Genomic DNA, 11020 nt, shown 5'->3' on the forward strand with positions numbered 1-11020 from the left:
CGCTGAGCAGGCACCGGTACTCCCATACTGGGGCGTACCACCTGCAACCCACCACTGGGAGAGGCAGTTCCTCAGCTAGCATATGCCATGATGTTCTTTAAGATTAAAATCAGCATTTGAATTGGATCCAGAAGCAAGTTGGCAGTTAACGCAGCCCACAGAGCAGAGATGCAACATGTGCTCTTATGAGAGCATATGTAAGTGTCCACATCACTGCACCCTGAACCAGTTGAAGTTTCTGGATACCTTACAAGGACAGTCTCATGTAGAGTTCATTAGAAGAGTCCAATTTAAAGGTACCTAGGGCGTGAGTGACTAGGAGTACTGCAAAAAGGAGATTCTGAAACTATGTGGGACAAATGTTAAGAAGTGCCATAATAACACATATTCACAAATCATTACGACTGTTTATTGGTTACAGCTTAAAATGCAGTGTCAGAATCTTATTACACGAAAGGGGGGGGGATAAGATTTTTTCTGCCAGAGGCAGAAGAAAAAGGAAGCATGTGGTCAAAAACTGCAAACAAAGGAATTATGTAGGAAACAGGGTCTGCCAGAAATCTAAAGTTTAAAATTGGTAGGACAGGAGGACTCCAGGCTAACAAGAAAAAGTTGACGGGAATATTGAAGTCTCTATGTCTATGGGTTCAGCCTTGTAGCTTGCTAACCAGGGCAAGTGGATGCTGTGCTCATTTTAGAAGCTCTACTCTTATCTTACTTACCTTCAGTTCATCCTATCACTTATCACAGAGGAAATCCAAAACTGTGTTTGTCTGTTCCAGTTAAATTTCCTAACCTAGTCGGTGTTAGTTGGGGGGCAGAGATCGACCCTAGGCCCCTAACATATGGGGTGCTGCAGGGTTCGGTCTTGTCCCCCCTACTTTTTAACATCTACATGAAACCGCTGGGCGAGATCATTCGGCGGCACGGGATAAAATACCACCAGTATGCGGACGATACTCAGTTGTATCTATCCGCCCCGTGCCAACTCAATGAAGCGGTGGACGTGATGAACCAGGGCCTTGAAGCTGTTAGGGACTGGATGAGGGCTAACAAGCTTGTGCTCAACCCAGATAAGACCGAGTGGCTGTTGTGTTTCCCTCCCACTAATTCGGCAAGTATTCCATCTCTCAGGCTGGGGGGTCAAATATTATGCCCCTCAGACAGGGTCCGCAACTTGGGAGTCCTCCTGGACCCACAGCTGACTTTTGAACACCATCTGTCAGCTGTGAGCAGGGGGGCATTTGCCCAGGTTCGCCTGGTGCACCAGTTGCGCCCCTACCTGAACCGGGAGGCTCTCACAACAGTCACTCGTGCCCTTGTGACCTCTAGGCTGGAGTACTGCAATGTGCTCTACATGGGGCTGCCCTTGAAGAGTATCCGGCGACTTCAGCTAGTCCAGAATGCGGCCGCGCGAGCGATTGTGGGTGCACCTCGCTTCACCCACATAACACCTATCCTCCACGAGCTGCACTGGTTTCCGGTCGATCTCCGGGTACGCTTCAAGGTGCTACTTATCACCTTCAAAGCCCTTCATGGTAGTGGATCTGGGTACTTGAGAGACCGCCTACTGCCAATTACCTCCACCCGACCAATTAGATCCCATAGATTAGGCCTCCTCCGAGTCCCATCTGCTGGTCAATGTCGACTGGCAACTACGCGGAGGAGAGCCTTCTCGGTGGCAGCTCCGACCCTATGGAACGATCTCCCCGTGGAGATTCGTACCCTCACCACCCTCCAGACCTTCCGCACAGCCCTTAAAAACTGGCTATCCCGTCAGGCCTGGGATTAAAGACTGTAACCCACCTGAATAGTATGAATGTCGTGCTTTTAATGATGTATTGTCTTATGTGTCAATTGTTTGTTTCCCTCCCTTTTCGAGTTGTAAGCCGCCCTGAGTCCCCCCAGGGAAAAGGGCGGCATATAAATAAATTACTCTAAACTCTAAACTCTAAACTCTATTCCAGTTTTTCCTTTTCTTCTGATACCAAGTCTTGATGTACAAATGGTTTTTATAATATCTCCCTTGCAATATTAGTGCTTATATCAGTGTTTCTCAACGTTGGCAGTTCTAAATCATGTGGATTTCAACCCCTAGAATTCCTTATCCAGCATTGGATTATGTAGTCAGGGACTAGGATATGTCAAATTTATATTGCCCATTTTAGTTGCTTTAGGCATGCACCCTTCTCCCTTGGCCATTGCCCTCCATGACCATTTTGGCATAGGCAAGTGGAGAAACCAAATAATTGGCTGTTGTAATGCTTATAATGTCCATGAAATGCCTGATAGGCATTAGATAGGATCCTTAATAAATAAAGTAAAATAAAAGCCTATTTTTACATACAGTACCTGCTTAGCAAGACCTGCTTTTGTCTTGTGTTACATACAATATAACATTCAGTATGTAATATTCAGATTTTCTATTGCTTCAGCCAGCAAAAGGTTTCACATGGTAGCTTTTTTATGGATGCTATTATTTTGGAGGACATGTGTGCCATTTTTCTTGCTTCAATGTAATTTTGAATTCTCTACGGATTGTTGCCAGGTGCTGCCAGTTGTGGCCACTCATTGCAATTTTCTTGAAGTTTGAGATAACTTGGAATTTGGTAGAATGGACAAATGCACTTTCTCACTTTGCAAACGACAAATGACAAGGACAGCCAAAGGTCATGAGCCAATGCCATTTATTGCCAGCATAGATATTCCTTGGTGATGTTTGTTAATTGTCCTTTTCTGTTTAGGCCCATGCTTTCTGTATGCAGCAAATAATAAAGGGATGAAATCCTCCTGGTTTGGCCCAGTTTAGCCAAACCGGTAGGGATAATTGACCCTGGTTTTGCGAACTGATAGTAAAAAAAAGCTTCCGAGGATCGCATGGCTCAGCTGTGAACTTCGCAATCGTCGGAAGCTTCCCCCACCCCACTTTTTAAAGCATTTTTCCTTTTATTCACCTGATCCGGAAGGAAAAAAATGCTTTAAAAAGTGAAAAAAAAAATGGCCACGCCCACCCAGTAACATGACCCCTCACTAAGCCATTTCCACAGAACTGGTGGGAAAAAAATTAGATTTCACCACTGAAATAATCCCCCTGTAATCTATCAATCAAGCTATTTCTGACATATATGTAGTACTTGTCTGGAAGAGTGCTAAAATTGTGTTAAAAAAAAACTAGCTAGGCCAGGCACATAATTAATGGATACTCCATGAAATGGGAAAGTGCTTGAAAGATAGAACTCCCTCATTCTTCAGGCAGCATTCCAACTGCTGGGTATGCAATCTGTCAGCTGGGCTAATATTTTTTTTAACATGGATTTAATGTATTTCCAGAAGAGTGCAGGTCAGGTGCTTAAACAGATTTAGCTCAGAATAATAATATATTGGTGTGCAGAAATTGCTGAAAGGAGAGGTCAGCAGCATGGAGAATGTCTGCACCTGTTCACATGAGTACATTATGTACAAATGTATGATGATCTATTAATCAGACAACTTGAAGGTAGTTAAATCTCTCTCATAGGCACCTGTCCCACACATAGTCACTCAATATGGTCCACTATATTTTTCAAAGTAGTTTTTTTTTTCCTGGTAGCAGATATCATTGGGCTGAAGGGGAAATGCAGTGGGAGAATTCACTAATTGCTAATTCATTGAATTGTTGCATATTAAAACTGAAAGGGTGGTATCATCATTGAGACAGAACAGGACCTGATCACTGGGGCTAGCTAGGCCAGGCACATAATGAATGTTTAAATTATAGTTTAAATTATACAGTATGTCAGGGACTGAAAGAATAAATGTTAACATAACTTTGAGAAACATCCATAAGAAAATGGTTGTTTAATATTCATTATAGCACAGTGTATGTGTTTACTGTGTGTTTATATGTAGATATAGTACAAGGGAAACAGAAGCTGTTTATATCAGAAAAAAAGCTTTTGAGATCTTTGACATCTAAAGAAATCCATAGTACTGTATATACTCGAGTATAAGCCTAGTTTTTCAGCCCACTTTTGGGGCTGAAAAAAGCCGCCTCGGCTTATACTCGAGTCAGTGAAAAATTTGCCCGAAATGGAGGAGAAAAAGGGGCGGGGCCATGCCGCTGGGTGACACTCGTGAATGGCCCAGTGCCCCTGTGAGTTTCCCCTCCCTCTGTGTCAGTTTGCCGCGCAGCGCGCACCGCACCATCCCCCCTCCTCACGTTCTAATGTAATGCAGGGCTGTCTTACGATTCCCCTTCCTCCCCCTCCTGCCGCTCTGCAACGATGTCCCACCTCCTCCTTGTTATGGCAAGCAGCCACATAGCGATGTCCCACCTCCTCTGGTACAGTGATCCAATGATAGGAATCACTGTGCCGTGTGTCATAGGAGGCGGGACATCGCTCCCGCGGCTGCACGGGACATCATCATCACAGCGGGACGTCAGCATCATGAGGTGAGTGAAGTATTTCATTGAATACACCGCTAGTTTACTGTTTTTCTTTGAAATAAATATTCAAAAACATTATTGGTATCTATTTTTATTTTTGAAATTTACCGGTAGCTGCTGCATTTCCCACCCTAGGCTTATACTCGAGTCAATAACTTTTCCAGTTTTTTGTGGTAAAATTAGGTGCCTCGGCTTATATTCGGGTCGGCCTATACTCGAGTATATACGGTACCTTGCGAGGAAAATTCCTCTGCTATATGGGTATTGTCAAGGAACATTACTGATTAAAAAATACACTCTTTCATAAAATTAAGTTGCATTAAAATCTGATGTTTGCCTCATGCCTAGATTGGTCAGAACACCTAAGTGTGCAATGCAGAATTGATTACAGTGGGCTGCATTGTGTTGGCAGGTGTGTGTGTGCATAAGTTAAACTGAACTATGCTTTACCTTTGTACATAACTCTTTGTGCAACAACACTTCTGTGTCTCTTCTAACAGCAGCTGTCACATTACTTATTGCTTTCATTAAACAACAAAGCAAGAGAAGGAACAGCTGTGGCCAGGGGATTTGAGAATTGGTCTCTGGGCTACTAATCAACTCCTTGTCAAAGTTCTATCCAAACTTAGTTTGCAACTCTGACTCAAGACATAATTGAGTATCTGGTTGTATGGGCTTCTCAATTATAGCTAATTATAGGATCTTGATTTGGAATGCACTATTGGGAGAAGCCACTTTGGGAATTGGCACTAAATAGTGAGAGTGATATTCAGATAAACAAGGTCACAAAAAGGCCATTCACTAAGTTAGAAAGTTCTGAATTGCTGTTTCAATACAAAAAATATACAATTAACATTGTTTGATTTAGTATTTTCTCTTTTGATTCTATTAGGCCTCTGATATGATGAGGGCACTGGATATTTTGAGCTCTTTAAATGCAAATCATGTCCTAAAGCAACAGGCATTTTTTGATATTAATAGCAAGACTCATAAAATCCAATTACATGTATATATAAGAGTGTTTTCTTTCCACAATAATTTAATGATTTTTCCCATCCCACTTTCTCTCCCTCTTCATGCAAAGATGGCTCTGTTGTGGAAAATACATATTATACAGCCATGAATAAAAAGTCACTTTATCTGTTTTCTCTGCCAATTCTCTATATGCTTATAGACAATTATATTCATTACTTTTAAAAGTCATATTAACTGACTAAATATTGATTTTAAAAAGTTGTCAGCTAGCACATGATAGTAACTTTTCTCTGTCACTCTGGCCTATTCAAAAGGCAGTTAGAGGTTCTTTATATAATGCAAAGGATACTACTAATGGCCTCTGGAAGATCCCTTTTCTCTCCTAATTTTGGAGCAAGAAATACATAGAGAAATAATCATTTGTTGTCACAGAAATGTGTCAAAATTGAGGCCTGGCACGTATAATAAATTGATTTATGTAACAAAATGCATGTTTCTGTTCCATGGAAAACAAAAGAATCCTTTCTAAAATTTTATATTTGTGTAGTCTTATTTTCTCAGTGATGGTAACCAGCTCAAAATGGTTCTCTAGATGGAAATCTGAAGTTTTCATATTGAATTTAATTTATAGACAATTTGCAAATTCTACATAAATGTGATTACTTAGCTTTGTTCTATATTCAACTGGGTAGTAAAATGACTGATATTTTCCCAACTGAGAGGCTTTAGAAAGAGATGTAACTTGTAGATAGGAAACAAATAAATTCATCACACAGATGAAAATACATTTGTGATTACACATGTGCTATAGAAAGAATACACTATCATTTTCAGATGGCTATTGTTGTTAGACTGATGAAAAAGTTATGAACCAGAACAATATTTATCCATTAAGAAAACTGGGAAAAAACCCAAACACCATTTAACACTTGTTAAACGTAAAAATCCTTATAATTCAGCTATGTTAAGACCTTTACAAAAATCTGTTTTATTTTGTTTTATTCTTCTCTTACATTTAATTGCTCTATCTTGTTTGCAAAATAATAGTTGCCTTCTTCAACAAATAAAAAAAACACTATTCACACCTCTCTTTACCTATGTATACTATTCAGAAATAAGTTTGATCACACCCTTGAATGTTTTAATTTGTTGCATAAACTGTATAAGACAGACATGAGTAGGGGTGGACTAGAAGACATCCAAGTTTCCCTCTAACTATTGTACTCTGTTCTATATAGTTCACTGAAATGATATAGCACTACTGTAGTGGGAGAAAAGTTACACATTTATTTCCTTCTTCAAAAGGCATTATTTGTACCTAAACAGTTCTGGAAACACACAATTTACATTTGTCCATCCTGCTGAATGATAATATACCAAGTTTGTTTTTGATTCATCTTGTGGTGTGAACTCCATCACAATAATTTTTGAACCATCGTTTACAAATTAAGTGACTACATATATTACTATTTGCAATTCACCTTTGTTAGACATGCCCTTGGTGTATTAGCAGTGTTTTGTTCCCAACTTTTCTTAATGACTGACAAAGGAGGGATTTTTTAAAAAGTGAAATCTTTTAGATTATTAGTGTCTCGTCTCCCCCCGCCGAACTCTATTCTTTTATAAGGATCAGAAATTTAATGGGGCTCTCTGTCTGTCTTTCCTCCTTGTCCAGCCTCAAATGTCCTTTATATCCATCTTTTTTGCGTCCTGCATTAGGCAGCTGGAAGTGTCACTCTGGAAAGCAGAGAAGCCTACTCCATGAGTAGACAGAACTCCCAGGAAGGGTGGAGGGAAGGAGGGAAGCATGCTGAAAAGTGCAGATGCTCCGCCCTTGTGAATGGCGTTGCTTGTCCAAGTGAGCTGCTGTAACGTCACAAGCATCTCACTTCCCTGGTGTTCAGCTGCAGGAAGGTGTAAAATAATAATTCTCTGAGTTGTCCACTCCCTTTGCCCTTTTTGGGAATAAATCATCTTGTCCTGAGTCCTGAGATCTACTCTGAAGCATTAATCACTCTCATTCACTCTCTTCTTAGTGATAGGATGTTTAAGGATCGGTTCAGGCTAAATTTAGATTGACTGAATAACAGAATAACAGAGTTGGAAAGGACATAGGAGGACTTCTAGTCCAACCCCCTGCTTAAGTAGAGAACCCTATTCCATTTCAGACAAATGGCTATTCTTCTTAAAAACCTCCAGTGTTGGAGCACCCATAACTTCTGGAGGCAAGTTGTTTTAACATTCAGGAAATGTTTCAGTTCAAGGTTGCTACTCTCCTCGATTAGTTTCCATCCATTACTTCTTGTCTATCTTCAGGTGTTTCGAAGAACAGATTGATCCTCTCTTCTTTATGGCAGCCCCTTAAATATTGGAACATTGGTTTTTCAGATTTTGAAATTTTGATGTATAATAATCATAATGGTTCATGAACATCTATACTAGATATATTCCAGACTTCTGTTGTGTGGGCTAAAATAAACCCTTTTTTCTATCATTCCCACTGAAGACATTTTTCATTTAGAATTAATGAAGGAATCTCTACCCACGTAATAAAAGATATCATTGAAACAGGCTGTGGCTATGCTAAATTCCTCAAACTCAAGGAGAAAATGCCATCCCAAGTGAGTTATAAGCATTTTGCCTTCTTTTGCAAAATCTTTTAGATCCCACATTTGAGCAAGAGCTGAAGATTTCTGGAAAAAACAAACACCACCCTTTAAGTTTGAGGGCCTTAAATCCCAGGTATCTTCAATTCAAGCTGGCAAAGATAACCAATCTGAAGCCCCGAAAAGCTCACAAATTGCAATAAACAAAAAGTTTTTTAGTTTGTCCTGAGGGAGGATAATCTTTCAATAGCTGAGGATCACACTTAACATTTGTTGGAATAAAATTTGTTAGGGGGGTTGTATTACAAAAAGGAATAGGCCTAAAGTCAGCTGTATTTTTCTCCAGATTTGGAATGAAACCCCCCCATTTTTAATGATATAAACTTGTTAAGTTTATTTTAAAACTCACACTACAATATATTGGTTTTGCTGCTATAAAATGAGAGAAAATTCTGTGTGGTGGTCTCTCATGAGGAATAAGACACTCAGGAAAGATGTCTCGGGATGAGAGCTCAGAACTGATTCTGTGACTTTCTTTTATTAGCACATTCATTAGCATACAATGTTATCACTTAGGCGACCAGAGTTGCCTATGGCCAGTTATTTTTAGGATTCATTCATCCTGTTTTCCACATTCCCATGCGCTTTCATTGTTTCGTGTACACTATGGCACATCCTGTGGGAGCATTTTTCTGTCATTATTCCCACATCTCCTCCTTTTTTATATTATCAATGGAGACCTCCTCTAAGTTCAGACGGGCCTCGGTTTCCATGGCCAGAGCGTCCGCCCTATTAGAGGGAAAGAGGGTTTTGCACACTTGTAGCAGGGATGGGATGCATTGGATACAACAACAAAGTAACACCAGCAATACAATGATGGTTATTATCACAGGAATCAGTGATCTCAACCAGGAGCCATCAGGTAGCCAGGACCACAAAGCCCCCCATAAGTCGATGGTACCAGAGCCATCACTATGCAGGGGGTTGTTACATACCAAGAACTCCATTTTTTCCACTGTGGCAGAAATATTAGGTTGATTATCATGAATGTACATACAACAATGTGAATGAATCAAAGCACAAACACCACCTTTTTCAGCCAAAATAATATCCAAAGCAAAACGATTCTGCAATGTTACACTACGTATTTCCCCCAGTTCCTGATTAATTAATTTTAGAGCAGTAATAGTTTCATTAAACATAACAACAGTCCAATTATTTAACAAATGCAAATCTCTATAATTCATTGCAACACCTAGTGGAGGGAGAACACCTCTAGAAAATTGAGTCCAGGATGATCCTCCCAACGTCAGGGGGGATTCGGAGAAGGTGTCTCGTTTATTTTGAATTCTTCCACTAGGTAATTCTTTCATAGCATATATAGCCGGGGCCAACAATCCCAACGTACATACCCCTTGCCAATTTCTTGGAGTCTGTCAGTAAGCCCTTCTACCACATATGAGCCACATATTAGGTATGTCATAAGTTCCTTTTTTCGAGGAGTTGGCAAACTGTACCATGGCCTGCATTTGACTGCAAGTCCAGTATTTATTGACTCCATCTGGCGCTGTTGTATTGATGGCATTACAACAAGTAGCCAATCCATTCCACGGAATCAGAGTCTTACAATTAGTGTAGTTGCCAAGATATGTTGCATTCCTCCATCGGCCTGTGCTGGAAAAACAGTAATGAGCAGGTTCCTGCACACGGGTGGCTACAGCATATGTCATGTCGAGCAAACTTTGCGTTCTAGGCCAGGTAGCTTGTTTCCATCCTGTTTCATTAAAGGGAATAGCGTGTAACACCATGCCACCTTTGCTATCAGCCGGGATATGTAAGCAAATCCAACAATTAGTTAAATTAAAAAGTTGTGACACCTTCTTCAAGTCCTGTAAATAAGAATTGGGACCCCAGGCCCCCAAGTCATGTGTACTACACCAAGGGAACGTCAGCAGACACCATGTAAGGCCGGACACAGCGAGCAGGTGTCCAGATAATTTCACCATGGTCTTCAACTGCGGCGTAACCACGGCCCCAAGTAATGAGGGAGGCAGGACCTTTCCAGGACGGGTCTGGCAGATGTCGGTAGTGCACTTGTGGACGTGGAGTGTCTGCGGGAGAAGCAGAAAAATGCCTGCTGGCGGCTGTGAGACCCGGGGTGCCGGTAACATTAAGAAAGTTGAGAGTGTAAAGAGTAAGATTTAAAACATTTTGTATTCCAGGTAAGCCGGGATTATTTTCCCCTTTACTTTTGGAGTGTCCCGCAAGAGCAGTTTTTAAAGTTTGATTAGCTCGTTCCTCAATGGCTTGACCAGTGGAATTATAAGGAATACCAAATTTATGGATAATGGACCAGCGATGGCAGAACGCCGCAAAGGCGGAACTAGTGTAAGCCGGGCCATTATCAGTTTTCAGCTCTGTTGGGTTACCCAAAATACAGAAAGTCCAAATACAATGATTAATAACATGTTTGTTGGGGGGTGGCCATAATAAAGCCTGAATGGGTGTCAATGGAAACATGTAAATATTTCCAAGGGGCAAATGGCAAATATTGAGTCACGTCCATTTGCCACAATTGACAACTTTGTGTCCTCCGAGGCTTGACACCTTGGGGAACTGCATGTGCTTGAAGGCTACAGGTAGGACATTGTTGAATAATGGCTGAAGCCTCCTGAGCTGAAAGAGAAAATTGTTTCATAAGAACTTTTTTATTCTGATGAAAATAGGCATGACTATCCCATGGAGTAATTGGGGAAAGGACTAAAATGGAGGAGGCTGCAGAAGCAGCTCCATCCGCCCGGGCATTGCCCTCTTGAAGAATGCCTGGAAAAGGCAAGTGGCTACAAAAATGGGCGGGGAAGAAGGGACAAACACAACGTTGCAAAAGGAGTTGAAGGGTAAGAAAAAGGCTTAGGAGAGAGTTGTCCAAAGAGGGAGAAACATAGGAATCAGGCAAAGGAATAAGAACACGATACACATAAAGGCTATCCAAAATCAAATTAAAGGGTAAATG

The sequence above is a fragment of the Thamnophis elegans genome, chromosome Z (assembly GCF_009769535.1).
Source record: "Thamnophis elegans isolate rThaEle1 chromosome Z, rThaEle1.pri, whole genome shotgun sequence".
Classification (NCBI taxonomy): domain Eukaryota; kingdom Metazoa; phylum Chordata; class Lepidosauria; order Squamata; family Colubridae; genus Thamnophis; species Thamnophis elegans.